Here is a 14,296-nt window from a genome sequence, read left to right as displayed (position 1 = left end):
CTGTCTCCAATTGAGAATGTGTGGCACATTATGACACGAATAATATGGCAACAAAGGCCCTGTATAATTGCGCAGCTGAAAACGTATATAATGGATGAATGGGGGGAAATTCTGCTTGCTACATTTAACAAATTTGTGTCTTGAGTGCCCAAATGCTTAATAAGTGTTATTAGAAGAAATGGTGATATTACACAGTGGTAAACACTCAGCTCTTTTAGAGCGTGTTGCAATCATATGATTTGAAATAAGTGTATATTTTCAAAACAACAATTAAATTCACAAGATAAAAGTGCTTTGTTGTTGTAGTGCTTTCAATATAGCACAGGGTGAATAGAATTTACAAATCACTCCTTTTTGTTTTTATTAGCATTTTCCATACTGTCCCAACTTTTTTGGAACTTAAAGGACAGGGCTGGAATTTGTTTTTCTGGAAATATTTTTGTGTGCCCTTGCAATAGTTTGCATTCCCTCGCAATACGTTTTTGTTCCCTTGCAAAAGTTTATTTTCCCTTGCAAAAAGTTTTGTTTTACCTCACAATAGGTTTTGCATTACCTCGCAATAGTTTGAGTTACCTCGCAATAAGTTTTGCATGCCCTTGCAATAGTTTGTGTTACCTCGCAACAGTTTGTGTGGTCTCGCAAAAAGTTTTGCGTTACCTTGCAATAGTTTGCTTTCCCTCGCAATAGTTTGCATTCTCTCGCAATAAGTTATGCGTTACCTCGCAAAAAGTTTTGCTTTCCCTCGCAATAGTTTGCGTTTCCTCACAATAAGTTTTGCATTACCTCGCAATAGTTGCATTACCTCGCAATAAGTTTTGCATTCCCTCGCAATAGTTTGCATTCTCTCACAATACGTTTTGCATTACCTCGCAACAGTTTGCATTCCCTTGCAATAAGTTTTGCATGCCCTTGCAATAGTTTGTGTTACCTCGCTATAAGTTTTGCGTTACCTCGCAATAGTTTGCGTTTCCTCGCAATAAGTTTTGCATTACCTTGCAATCGTTTGCTTTCCCTCACAATAGTTTGCATTCTCTCACAATAAGTTATGCGTTACCTCGCAAAAAGTTTTGCTTTCCCTCGCAATAGTTTGCATTCTCTCACAATACATTTTGCATTACCTCGCAACAGTTTGCATTCCCTCACAATAAGTTTTGTGTTACCTCGCAACAGTTTGCGTTACCTCGCAATAAGTTTTGCATTCCCATGCAATATGTTTTGCGTTCCCTCGCAATAGTTTGAATTCCCTCGCAATAAGTTTTGCCTTCCCTTGCAATACATTTTGCTAAATAATGTCCTTTAATGAGTATAATAAAGTATTAGACCTTAGTGTTTTGGATTATTTATCATAGGGACGTATAATTTTCCGTTTTTTAGAGACTTAATGTAACAGCGTATTCATAGCACGCAACTCAAGCCAAATGCACACCACGACTAGGTGTATCAATTACACGTCCATTCGACCCCGACTAAATTTACAATTCCTAAATTCCCTCACAAGCTCACACACAGCAGAGTTTATTCCTGAAAATATGTCAACAAACAACATTAAAAGAAAGGGCTCGTGCCTGTTAATGTGCTCTATCTAGAACTCAAGCTCCGTAGTGCATTCGCAGCTTGTAATATAATATTATAACTTATATCTGTGAATCAGTAATGTTGTTGATTTATTAAGCTCATATATAGGCTATATACTGCAGGGCCATTTTTAGGCATAGGCGAACTAGGTGGTCAGTAAAGGCTTCTTTCTGGCAACTCGACCACGCAGCTCATTTTTGCTCAAGTATCATCGTATTGTGCTCCCTGAAACAACCACACCATCTTTTTCCAGAGCAGCCTGTATTTCTCCTGAGGTTACCTGTGGGTTTTTCTTTGCATCCCGAACAATTCTTCTGGCAGTTGTGGCTGAAATCTTTCTTGGGCTACCTGACCTTTGCTTGACATCAAGAGATCCCCGAATTTTCCACTTCTTAATAAGTGATTGAACAGTACTGACTGGCATTTTCAAGGCTTTGGATATCTTTTTATATCCTTCTCCATCTTTATAAAGTTCCATTACCTTGTTACGCAGGTCTTTTGACAGTTCTTTTCTGCTCCCCATGGCTCAGTATCTAGCCTGCTCAGTGCATCCACGTGAGAGCTAACAAACTCATTGACTATTTATACACAGACACTAATTGCAATTTAATAAGCCACAGGTGTGGGAAATTAACCTTTAATTGCCATGTAAACCTGTGTTTCTGTAACAAGGCCAAACATTCAAGGGTATGTAAACTTTTGATCAGGGCCATTTGGGTGATTTCTGTTATCATTATGATATAAAAAGGAGCCAAACAACTATGTGATAATAAATGGCTTCATATGATCACTATCCTTAAATAAAATACAGGTTTTTTTTTGCATGATCAGTCATATTTTCAAAATCAATGCCAAAATTTCACAATTTCTGCCAGGGTATGCAAACTTTTGAGCACAACTGTAACTCGCAAAAAAATAAAAGCATCTGACAATTGAAAAACTTTCAGTAAAGGTAGGCTGAACTATTTGATTATTGTCCAGCTGTTTTGTGATATTTAGTGGTGTTGAATATTGGATATTAAATGAATCTGACACCCGAAATATTTTTAGTCCTTGAAGTGTACTACATGTTGCTGATGTATATATGATCAGCTGTATACTTAAGGTTAAAAGACTTGAGTCGTTTTTGAAATATTCACAAGTCCTTTTTGTTGAGTCAAGCCTGAAGTCATTTTAGGTTGAGTCTGGAGTCGAGTCTCTAACTCGAGTCCCCATCTCTGCTATATATAATATATTATATATATTCAGATCTGACTCACCATATTACATACAGAACATTCATGGCCATCTGGAATATTGAGATCAAATATGTCATATCAAATTTAAATAAATCTTACAAAAAACAAACAAACAAACTGTGTAACACTTTAGCAGTCGACATTAGATTTGTGTGTTTTTCTACTTGTGTTTGGAGCCTCTGTGGCAACCAACATTTTACGCTGACTTGTATACATTGCACTAACTAATATTTTAATTTCCTAAATTCATACAATCAACACTCTAATCATGCTAGCATGACTACTGTGACATCTGTACACAAGGCTTAATGTAGCTGAAGTGGGCCACCCACAATTTTGGCAATAGTTAAATCACTAGACTCCATCATCAACTAATTTCAACATCTAGTGCTAAAACATTTTCCTACTGTGCGTATGTTAAAATATATTCCGTTTTAATGTGGGACAGATGATTAGTTAGCATGCTAAGTGTCATGGCAATCTGTCTTATCATCTACTGACTATATATGTTGCATGTAAACCAAACATGATATCACATTTAGGCACAAATTCAAACCTCACTATAAACATTGCCTAAACCTGTGAGCATCTTACTTACGTGAAATTACACGCTTACTGGAAGGGTGAGAGTCAACAGCTGTGAAAGTTGCCGTTTAGCACCTAGTTTGTGTGTTTGGATGTTGGCCAGTCCATGTGTGGGCACTATGCGTGAAATACAACAGCTGTGGCAAACTGAACCTGCTAAAGAGTGTCAAATCTGACTTTAACTCTGAAACCTCTCGTTACGCTATGCTGAACAATGCATATGTCTGTAAGTAGAGGTTCAGTTGCAGTGTTGTAAAGACCCTACGAAATGGCTTGATGAGCCCTTTTTTTCCAGTGTTGAAATCCTATTAAAGGGGTCATGACATTAGGAATCAAATTTTACTTGATCTTTTGACATATAAGAGTTCATTGTACTATAAAAACATACTGTAAGTTTCAGGACTGAAAACGTTCTGCTTGATAGAAAAAGAGCATTTATTTAAACCAAGCCACAAAAACAGCTCGTTTGGAATTTGTGGAACTTGTGATGTCACAAGGACCAAATACATCTGCATATGACTGCCTCTTCAGCAAGACATCAACGCCTATTTCTCGTCATTGCACCTTTGGCCATGCCCACTGGTGCTCAGTCAGTCACACAGGTGAAGAGGAGAGAGATGGACCTGTCATGGGAGAGTCATCTACAGCAAAGTGGACTTACACAGGACACCTTCATGTTCCTATCTGGATTTCAGTGTTTTTCTACGTAAATGTAAACTAGACAAATGGCTTTGACCATTATAATACATCTTGAGCTGCTCTTAAAAGATGCGATGTCAAGTTATAACTCTAATATGGAGACCACCTTTGTGTTTCATTCAGCTGCGCTGTCATGCTGTTGTACTGTTTTGAAAGCATCTTGGACCATTTTTGTACCCATCTGTGCTATTTTTAGTTGTTGGTCTTTTGTAAACATGGACGTCTTTGATTGTATTGATGCATTTCCGCACAACACTGGTGATGTGCACTGCGTTTTAAGAGTAGTACAAGCACAAATTTTAAAAACACGTCTCATTCTGCTGCTGCCACTGACCAGGAGAAACAAATGCAGTCCTGTGTGTAAACAAACATGGAAGATGTGAGATTTGAAGACCAGCGTCTCTGCTTTGGCTTGTCAATGCCGGTTAAAGAACCCTAATGGCACCTCCATGGACTGTTTACATTCGTGTATTCAGAACATCTCAGTGTGGATTGTATGTTTTCGGCTCATATTATGAGCGTGGATTGTTATTGAATGATGGGGCTGTTAAAACATTACTGGACTGTAAATCTGTAAGTAAACAATTTCATTCATGAATATTTCATATGCCATGACTGTTTAATAGTTTATGGTGCTGCTTGAGTGAACAGTTTAATATATTCAGATGAAATGTGTTGGATGTGGGTTATATGTTAATCCTGATATTCAGTTTAATAAATGTTATGGTCTTGTGGAGTTTGTTCTTCGGACTGCGTTTCAAATATGGCTCTATTGGAAGGGCTGCACTATGTTAGCCAATCACAACAGTGGGCATTTACATTGAAGTCTTAAAGGGCCAGACAGCTTAAAATTGAGCATTTCAGACAGAGGGCCAGGGACAGGGTGGAAAACTATTTTGTATGAATAGATTATTACTGTTTTTGTGCCAAAACATTATAAGTGGACCTCAGGGAAGATAATACAATTATATATATAAAAAAAAGAGTATGTCATGACTCCTTTAAATAACCATTAACCCTTTAGTTAACAGGGTGATAATAGGGACAGGGATATTTCCATTCACAAAAAACTGGGATACACCAAGATGAGTCATCAGTATTTTTGGTTAGTTTTCCTGGAAGTGACAAACTATACATTTTTTAAATCGGGAACGGGACTGTGGCGAAATTTTTGCAAAAATATATTACTTAAACTTCACTGCAGTTCCGAGGTGAAATGTCTACTGTGTGGCGCTAAAAGCAAGTTAAATGTTCTCCCAAACAGATGAGGTTTTTAAGGTTAATGCTCTATCTTGATTTAAATCAACAAAACCGACCTCCCTACCCTAAACCTAAAAGATAGTGTCATAAAGAGCAAATGTGAGATAAAAAATGCAATTGCACGTCATTTAGTGATGCTTCTATGACACTTTTGGCTTACATGTTGACTTTGCGTGCTCTTCAGGACTCGTACTCCGGTCCTTTGCATTGCAAGTGCAACGCTCTATCAATTAAGCTACTGCACAATGTAATTGCACCTGAACAAGCTAGTAAATGTAGTTGGTTTTGTAATGCAAATGTTAAAATAAGTAATGCGCTATAGTAAAAGTGTTTAGATGTCATAAGATAGTATTGTGTGAGGAGACCTTCTGTGAGACCAGGTAGTAATTGTCAACCACTTTCAGGAGTACACTAGCAAAAAGATTAGCATTTTACAATGGTGATAAATCCTTGCAGGGCCCCAAATTTTGGTTACCACCTTTAAAATTCTATACTACACCCTACACATCAGCATTTAAAGTATGGAAGTGATTTTCTGTGAATAACAATAAAATGATAACATTATTTTTGCAGCTTTAAACATGTTAGTGCAACAGAAATTACACAAAAGCTCTCTTTTGACATAATAGAATTACATTATATTTTTGATTCCATGACGCACCCTTGCACTGCACACAAAGTGTCTCCTTGAAATCAGATTTCCAGACCTCAATGTTTTGCTAGTTTTACGTAATTCTGCCTGCCCTGTATCTTAAAGCAATTATGTCTACAGTTTAGTTTGGAGAGTCTGATTTGTGGATCTACTGAGGATTTACTGTGGCAGGAATTTGATAATATCGTATTGTCTACCTTCCCAAGGTTACACCCTCGCTCTGTGTGCACACTGCGTGTTTTACACTGAATTTTTTGCCATCTCTCACCCCGCTTATGTTTTTGTGGCTGGCAGTAAAAATGAGCCTTATGTAGGAAAGCCTGATACATCTGACTTGAATGACAGCCCAGATGTGCCATAGAAAGACATGTGCATCGCTCCAATGATCGATAGCCAGAAAGGATGTGAACTTTTCATATCTAATCTGGATTAATGTTTTCTATACAGTTGTTTCAATGACATATAAATTACATGATTCAGAACTTCCAAGTTGTTTTTTGTTTTGATAACAGTTGTGTTATCTGTTTTAAAAAATGGATCACTTTATAAACTGCAAATCTATTGCATTGTGTAATTTTACAGCCTGAAACTCTCTTTTCATGAGATGAAAAGAGAGGGGCTTTGTTTGGAATAGCATACTAACATGCTGCTCTTACTATTTCATGAGTATATACTTCTGTGCAAGTTTGTGCAAATTTGTGTTTGCAATTGTGTGCATACAATACCAGGATAACCTACTACATTTGTCAAAATGTGCAATTTACAACAGAGCACACTGCATGGAATATTGTTGGTGGATTGGCTACTTGCACGGCGACCTCGTCATTGGCGCTCCCGTCTGCCAGAGCGATCTTATCATTGGTGATCCGGTCTGTCAGGGGTGGGGGCGGTTTACACATTGGCACCCCTGCCCCCCCCAGCTGATGGCGCCCCGAGTGACCACCTAGTTCGCTTATACCTAGAAACAGTCCTGATACTACCATTTGAAACATTTATTTTTGCAAAATGCATACTGTTTTTTCTTCTTTTTTTTTAATTATTAGGTTATACGTTTACAGTGTGCATTATTCAGCAAGTGTTTCATTGAGCTTTCTTCATGAAGCACAAGCATAACGAATTTCTGTAAAAATCAGATGTAAAATCATTCTAATGTAAATTGTCGCAATTAATTAAATGGGACAATTTACGTATGAATGCATTTATGGTGGTGGCCAAAAATATTTGCACCCTTGGTAAATATGAGCAAAGAAAGCTGTGAAAAAAATCTGCATTGTTTATCCTTTTGATCTTTCATTAAAAAAAAAAACACACACACACACACACACACACACAAAAACCTAACCTTTAACTGAAGTAAAACAATTGAAAGAGGGGAAATATCTCATTATTAAATACATATTTTTTCTCCAAAACACACTGCCCACAATTATTGGCACCCCTAGAGATTCTTATGAAATTCTTATTCCCATTCATATTTTACATTTCTTAGTGCACCTGGGTGACTAGAAACATGAAATTGTTCAGCCATGACTTCCTGTTTCACAGGGGTATAAATATGAGGTAACACACAGGCCAAATTCCCTTAAACATCAATCACAGTGGGTTAGAAATAAAAAAATATCGTTCTGATGTGTGGCAAAAGGTTGTTGAGCTTCACAAAATGGGAAATGGCTATAAGAAAATAGCTACAGTATTGAAAATGCCCATTTCCACCATCAGTGCAATAATTAAGAAGTTCCAATCAACTGGAGATGTTAAAGGTGCAATATGTAATATTTTTCATGTAATATTCGCCTTTTTTTTTGCCAATGTGTGAACGGCTTGTAATGCAACTTAAAAAATGACCCCTTCTTGGACTTCCTAGGTTGCCTATTAAAGCCTGTAGACTGATTTTCATGCGAAGGGAGCGGGTCGCTTTTGCTGAGAAAATCCAAAGGATGTGACGTTTATGCACGTTCCCGAGAGCCTTGCCCCAGACAGTAATAGCTTCTCTTCCGCTATTCAACAGCGTCAACAGACAGTCTGTAACACTAGGTAACGTTATCTTACAGATGGAATCCAGCAAACGTCCGGCTCCCAGCACAACACAGACTCCTACACAAACTCAGAGTAAGCCAAAAAAAAAAATAAAAAATGTACTGAATCCCGTCTGGCTAAGCGGGAACGTGATCGTGGTCGAGCGAAAACTAGAGTGAACATCGGTAGGGCATTTGATTCCTGGAGGGACCTTCGTTTGGTTTTGGGGATCAAAACCGACCCTGAATTGGCGTTCTTCTTATTGGACAGATAAGCTTACATAACTGCAAAGCATGTGAAATATAGTGCCGTAAGGATTGATCTGTGTCATTTTAGCTAACTTGATCTTGCCTGCTAACGCTGACGAATTGCATGCTACCTTGCTTCGTAACTTTCAAATAATTTCAACGATCTTCTCTTTATACTAAAAGTCAGGTATGCTGATTCACAGTAACTGACATAATGTTCATCTGTAATTATTCAGCAAGGTAAACTACAATAACACATGAAATGAATGCTAGACAATGTTCAAGATAATGCAAAAAGACTCATTCATTAGTGTAACGTAACTTGGTTATACAGAAAATATATACAATCTATTATTATAAAACAATAGCGCATCGATATATCAAAATGACAGTTGTGATGGAATCACATCAATACTGAATTGTGTCAGCATATTTATAATGTACAGTCTATTTTATAAACAGTTACTGTCATCATCCACCAAATTTAGCTAACAGCTATTGATAAAGCTAGCTAGCTAGCTAACGCCGACATAGGCTATCGTATAAATGCAGTCAATGTATCATGCAAAGAAAAGTGATTACTTCAGTCTACAGTCTTGCATAGTCAGACCTATGTCCACACTTTGTTTTAGCCCTGTTCCAGCACTGGAGAGTCAAAGATAATATACAGTCTCAAAGTTTGAGGTAAAACAATCATAACTGTGTAATTTTAATTATGCTACCTCATCTGTGATCATGATGCCGATGAATCACGTTCAGTCTCGCTTCCCTATGGAGTGTGTGCACGAGCCCGATCACAAGCAACAGGCTGCAGTTCACTTAACAGCCACAGGTGTCATTAATGACAAGGGTTTCTGAATCTTACATACTGCTCCTTAAAGAAATGGCCTGGAAAAGGACATGTGTCTATATCATCTCCATGCACAGTGAGGAGGATGGTTCAAGTGGCCAAATAATCTACAAGGATATCAGCTGGAGAATTTCAGAAATTGGTTGGGTCTTGGGGTCAGAAAGTCTAAAAAAAAAATATCAGACATCACCTACATCACAAGCTGTTTGGGAGGGTCTCAAGAAAAAAAAGCCTCTGCTCTCATCCAACAACAAACTCAAGCGTCTTGTGTACGATTTACACAGAAATTTGTTTTACTAATTTTTTTTTATGAATAAGGCCCAATGTCATTGTTTGTTTCCATAAGTCACTGCATTTTTGTGTAAATCGGATGTTAAACCATTCTAACCTAAATTGTTGCAATGAATTCAATGGAGCAAATTATGTACCAATGTATTTTGAATGATTTACAGAAATTAGTTTTACTCTTTTTTTTTCATGAATAATGGCCAAATATGTTAAATCATAAGTAAAACCATTCTAACATAAGTTTTTCGCAATTCATTCCATGGGACAATTTACGTAAGACTTGGATGTATGATTTACACAGAAATTCGGTTTATTTATTTTGTTTTTACGAATAAGGCCCAGTGTCATTGTTTATTTTCACAAGACACTGCATTCCCGTTTAAATCACATGTAAAACCATTCTAACGTAAATTGTTACAATAAAATCAATTGGAAAATGTAGGCCTACGTACAAATGGATTTATGAACGATTTAAATCAGAATTTGTTCTACTCGAGTTTAATGAATAAGGCCCAATTTTATTGTTTGTATTCACAAGCATCGGCATTTCTGAATTAAACATATGTAAAGCCATTCTAATGTAAATTATCGCAGTGAAATCAATGGGACAATTTAGGTACGAAGGGATTTATAAACGATTTACATCGAAGATCGTTCTGCTCGAGTTTTAATAAATAAGGCCCAATACAATTATTTGTTTTCAAAAGCCACTGCATTTCTGTGTAAATCATACTTAAAACCATTCTATCATAATTTGTCGCAATGAATTCAATGGGATAATTTACGTAAGAATGGATGCTTCATTCTACTCGTGTTTCATGAATAAGGCCCAGTGTCATTGTTTGTTTTCCCATGCCACTGCAAAGTTTGTCCACAATCATGAGGGTTCTATGTACAAGTAGAGTTCATCCTTTCAAGTTAAACCCTAGTACTGTTGTGCATGATGGCATTTTAAAAGTCCTGATGATTAGCGACTGGCACAGTTGAATGCAAATTTCTCTGAGCATGTTGGAGCAAGATGGACAGAGAAAACAAACCCAGCCATCCAAACTCATCTATCTGAAATCTGTGGAGGGATCAAAATGAGATGTGTCACAGAACAGTTGTGTAAGTGCAACGCTGCACCTGTGGGTGCATTTCAAGCCGATTTCTCCTTATGAGTTCCTTTTGAGATCAAGGGAAAGAGTGGGCGAAAGCATCGATTTTACTGCATGCTTTTGGAAGACCTTCACCAGGCTTGCAAAATAAGCCAGATTGAATCCCAGGTTACGGGAGTTGAAAGGCTCAAGTAAATATAAGCTTAACCTGCCATGCCTTTTCCACCCTCAAAATGCACCAGATCCCTTTGACAAGTATGATTAGGTCATTGCTACTGTTTAAACGCCATATATCGAAAAAACCATATACAGTACCAATTCTGGCATCATGAAACAAGACCGAACAGTCAGAATGGTCAAAATAGAAACTATCCTAGTCAATATTTTGCACACAGGTAATTGAGGATTAACTCAAAGTGAAAGTCTTGCTTGAATGCCAGCACAATTTATCTTTGGCAACTGCCCATAAATATCTCTACATCTGCCTCTTTACACCCATAGCAGTCAAGATTTTGCAGATTCCAGCAAGATCTTTCAGGTAAATGAGAATTAACCCGAAGTGAGATTCTTGGAATGCCAGCACAACTTCTTTATAAAAACTTCTCTAAAAATGGACCTAGCCTAGATTGAACTGCCCAGAAATACCTTAATAGCTGCCCCTGCATACATCCGCTTTGCAAAAGTATGAGTGGAAAAAGACTCTGTCAAGGTTGTTCCACTTAAATGGACCTTGTGTTCCACTGTATGGACGTGATATATGGTGACCCCCAAATTTTGGATCTCTTGACAGGAATCAAGGGTTCTCTTAAGGGATTTCATTGTTTTTTTAGTTTTTTTGTTTTGTTTTTGGTCTAATGCAAAAACCATCAAACAGCTGATTAAACAATGCAAGATCTAATCAAGATTTCAGCCCTTGCAAGAGATAAATGCAGTTTGCTAATCTTGTATGCTGTCTGGCACAGTGGCACATCCTGAATCTTCTGCGATCTGCCATGTTTAACACCCTGGATGTAAGTAGAAGCTTAGGTTAACAAAAGAAGATGTCCTTACCAAGTGGCTTGCTAAGCCAGACTTATCAGGGTGGTGTTGTCTTGGCTTGACCTCAGGCAACAGGAGGGGAGGGCCAATCCTTCATGATGAGCAGAGAAGCAGGATTGGAGGCGATAGCTTGTGCCGGCAAGAAAGTCCTCTGTGCACGGAAAGTCTGGGATGGATTGGTTTGTATGGATGTTAGGTACTATAACAATGTCCTAGAGATTGCTACTCATGATGTCTTCTCCTCCAGGCTTTCCCAATGTGTTTACATCACAAAGTGTTCCGGCCACTTCGGAGGTGGGCTCGGAATTTCCTCATCCTTAGACATAGTTAGTTATGCCAGTCCGAGACTAGCAGACCATGGGTTTTGCAATTTAAATCAGTTTGTAAATTGAGCATGAAGCTGGAGGGGTGTTGATAGTTGTTTACTCTTGTCCGTTTCTAGGATTCCAGACCTGAAACAGAAATTCCAAATGCGGTGGATGTACTTTGCACACTATAATTTTGCAGGTGGACACAATCTAGTGAGCTGCCTTCCTAGATTTAAGGCATTTTAAGTGCTCTCCCAATACGAAGACTGTTCCAAAATTCTAAGGCAGCATTTCATTTAATGCTCAATAAGCTATTTTTAGGCAAGATAAATGTGTGTGTGTGTGTGTGTGTGTATATATATATATATATATATATATATATATATATATATATATATATATGAGAGAGAGAGAGAGAGAGAGAGAGAGAGAGAGAGAGAGAGAGAGAGAGATGCACTGATATATTGGCCAAACATCGGATTTGGCCGATAAAAGCAATTATCTGATTCCGGCCAATTGTTTAAAAACTTCAAAGCATCATCAGTCAGAATTTAGTTAAGAACATCAAAAAAAGAAATCTTACCAATTTCATGTGAGTCTAACAAGAGGCTATTCAGAATTCAGTTAATGTGAGTTAAGAATGTGCTTTTTGTTTCAGTGTTTTGTTTATAACTAAGAAAACTTAATCTGAAACATGAAAGACATGTAAAGACATAGAGAATAAAGTTATTTAAATTTCTTTCGAAGTTGTGTAATTATCAGTCATTTGAAACAAGGTAGCATAAAAAAAGCAGAACCACCAAACTATTGGTATCGGCAGATGTTGTTCTAAATAATCGGATATCGGTATCGTCACACAAATGTTGTGTCAGTGCATCCCTACATACAGTACATAAAAAAAAAAAAAAATTAAAAAAAAGCAAAACCACCAAACTATTGGTATCGGCAGATGTTGTTCTAAATAACTGGATATCGGTATTGGCATACAAATTTTGCATCGGTGCATCCCTACATACAGTACATAAAAAAAAAAAAAAAAAGCAAAACCACCAAACTTATCAGTATCGGCAGATATATTGGAAATTAATATTGGAACACATGTTGTATTGGTACATCCCTACTTATATTAAAAAAAAAAAGCAGAACCACCAAAATATCATTATCCACAGATGTTGTTCGAAATAATCAGATATCGCTATTAGCGCACACATTTTTGTGTTGGTGCATCCCTACTTATATTATGTATGCATACTGATATTTCATTCAATATTGAAAATTATTAAAACTTTATTGAACTATTAAAAGATTATTTAAATGTGTGTGTGCTATTTATTTATATGCTCATTAGAGTATTTTGTCGAAAGCTTATCAACATTCAAACTCTATTGGAATCAATTGTTTCCCGTGCAGAGTGATATTTGTGTGGCGCATAGAGTTGCTTTTTATGTAGAGTGTTTTAAAATCAGTCACTTATGATGTGCTGTATTGGTTAGGATGCTGCCTTTGAAGGCAACTCTCTATTTAGGCTGTAGACAGGAAGGCAGCTCACTTGGTTTTGGATCAGGCCTGTTGAATGGAGCCAGCAAATATTTGTGTCCTGTTTTTTTTAACAGTCTTAATTCATTCCAGATCTGGACTCTAAGACCAAATTGAAATGTTGCAAATTCTCAAAATATTAGTCTTAGAAAAGTAGTTTTCAAATTTGTCAAAATAGATTATTTTCTCTCTCTTTTGCTCTCTTTTTGAATTTGTTTCAATATTCAGTTTATACCATAACTCTGTTCTGACTTACTGTAAATCTGAATATGAACAGATGCAAATAAGGTTCACACAATAACAAGGTTTTTAAAAAGACAAAAGCTACAACACAAGGGATAATCATCTACACTTCCATGTTGACTTACCATGTGCCATGTGAAGTTTAAAGGCTGTCCTAATTCTGGTTTAACGTCCTCTCATACACAGAGTGAAGACTTCATAAAATCCCTGCCTGTGTGTAAAGCGATGTTTGAGACCAGGAGTCTGCGTGTGTATGTTTTAGGGGTTGTGTGTATGGACAACTCCCCCCCCTGGGTCCCTGTCTATCTCTCTGTTTCTCCTCCCTGTGTGTGAGACTCCTCCTTTGGCTGGGTCGGATTACTGTAGGCTGTAATCGTTTGCGGCACAGTCTTGGATCTCCCCCTCTCTCGCTGGATGGGGCCTGAGGATGCTCAAAATCAGGGTACCATGAACAAGGGCTTAAAACATCCACTCAACACCACATACTTGACAGCTGCAATGTGGAACAAGCCACATACTTCACACATAGCTTGTCAGTCACTCTTTCTGTCTGTACACAAGGAAGGAAATTACACTCAGGCCAGGGCTGGCAACGAAGCAAGGTACCTTAAGCCAGAAGAGCTGCACTCTTATTTGTATTTTTATTTATTTATTTATTTTTGA

The 14,296-nt window shown here is 37.5% G+C and overlaps 1 protein-coding gene across 2 annotated transcripts in view; it reads right to left on the bottom strand.

The window, feature by feature from the left end:
• LOC127442535 (neurturin) overlaps window positions 1-13,891 on the bottom strand; it is a 47,431-nt gene extending 33,540 nt beyond the window's left edge. For both annotated transcript variants that reach the window (XR_007897491.1, XM_051700643.1), the window contains exons 1-2: window positions 13,759-13,891; window positions 11,559-11,998 (exon numbers count right to left, since the gene is read on the bottom strand). The gene's annotated coding sequence lies outside the window, so the exon portion shown is untranslated. The remainder of the gene's footprint in view (window positions 1-11,558; window positions 11,999-13,758) is intronic.
• Window positions 13,892-14,296: the final 405 nt, after the last annotated feature.

Source organism: Myxocyprinus asiaticus, chromosome 6 (genome assembly GCF_019703515.2).
Source record: "Myxocyprinus asiaticus isolate MX2 ecotype Aquarium Trade chromosome 6, UBuf_Myxa_2, whole genome shotgun sequence".
Taxonomy (NCBI): Eukaryota; Metazoa; Chordata; class Actinopteri; order Cypriniformes; family Catostomidae; genus Myxocyprinus; species Myxocyprinus asiaticus.
This window is presented reverse-complemented; position numbering and strand designations above follow the sequence as displayed.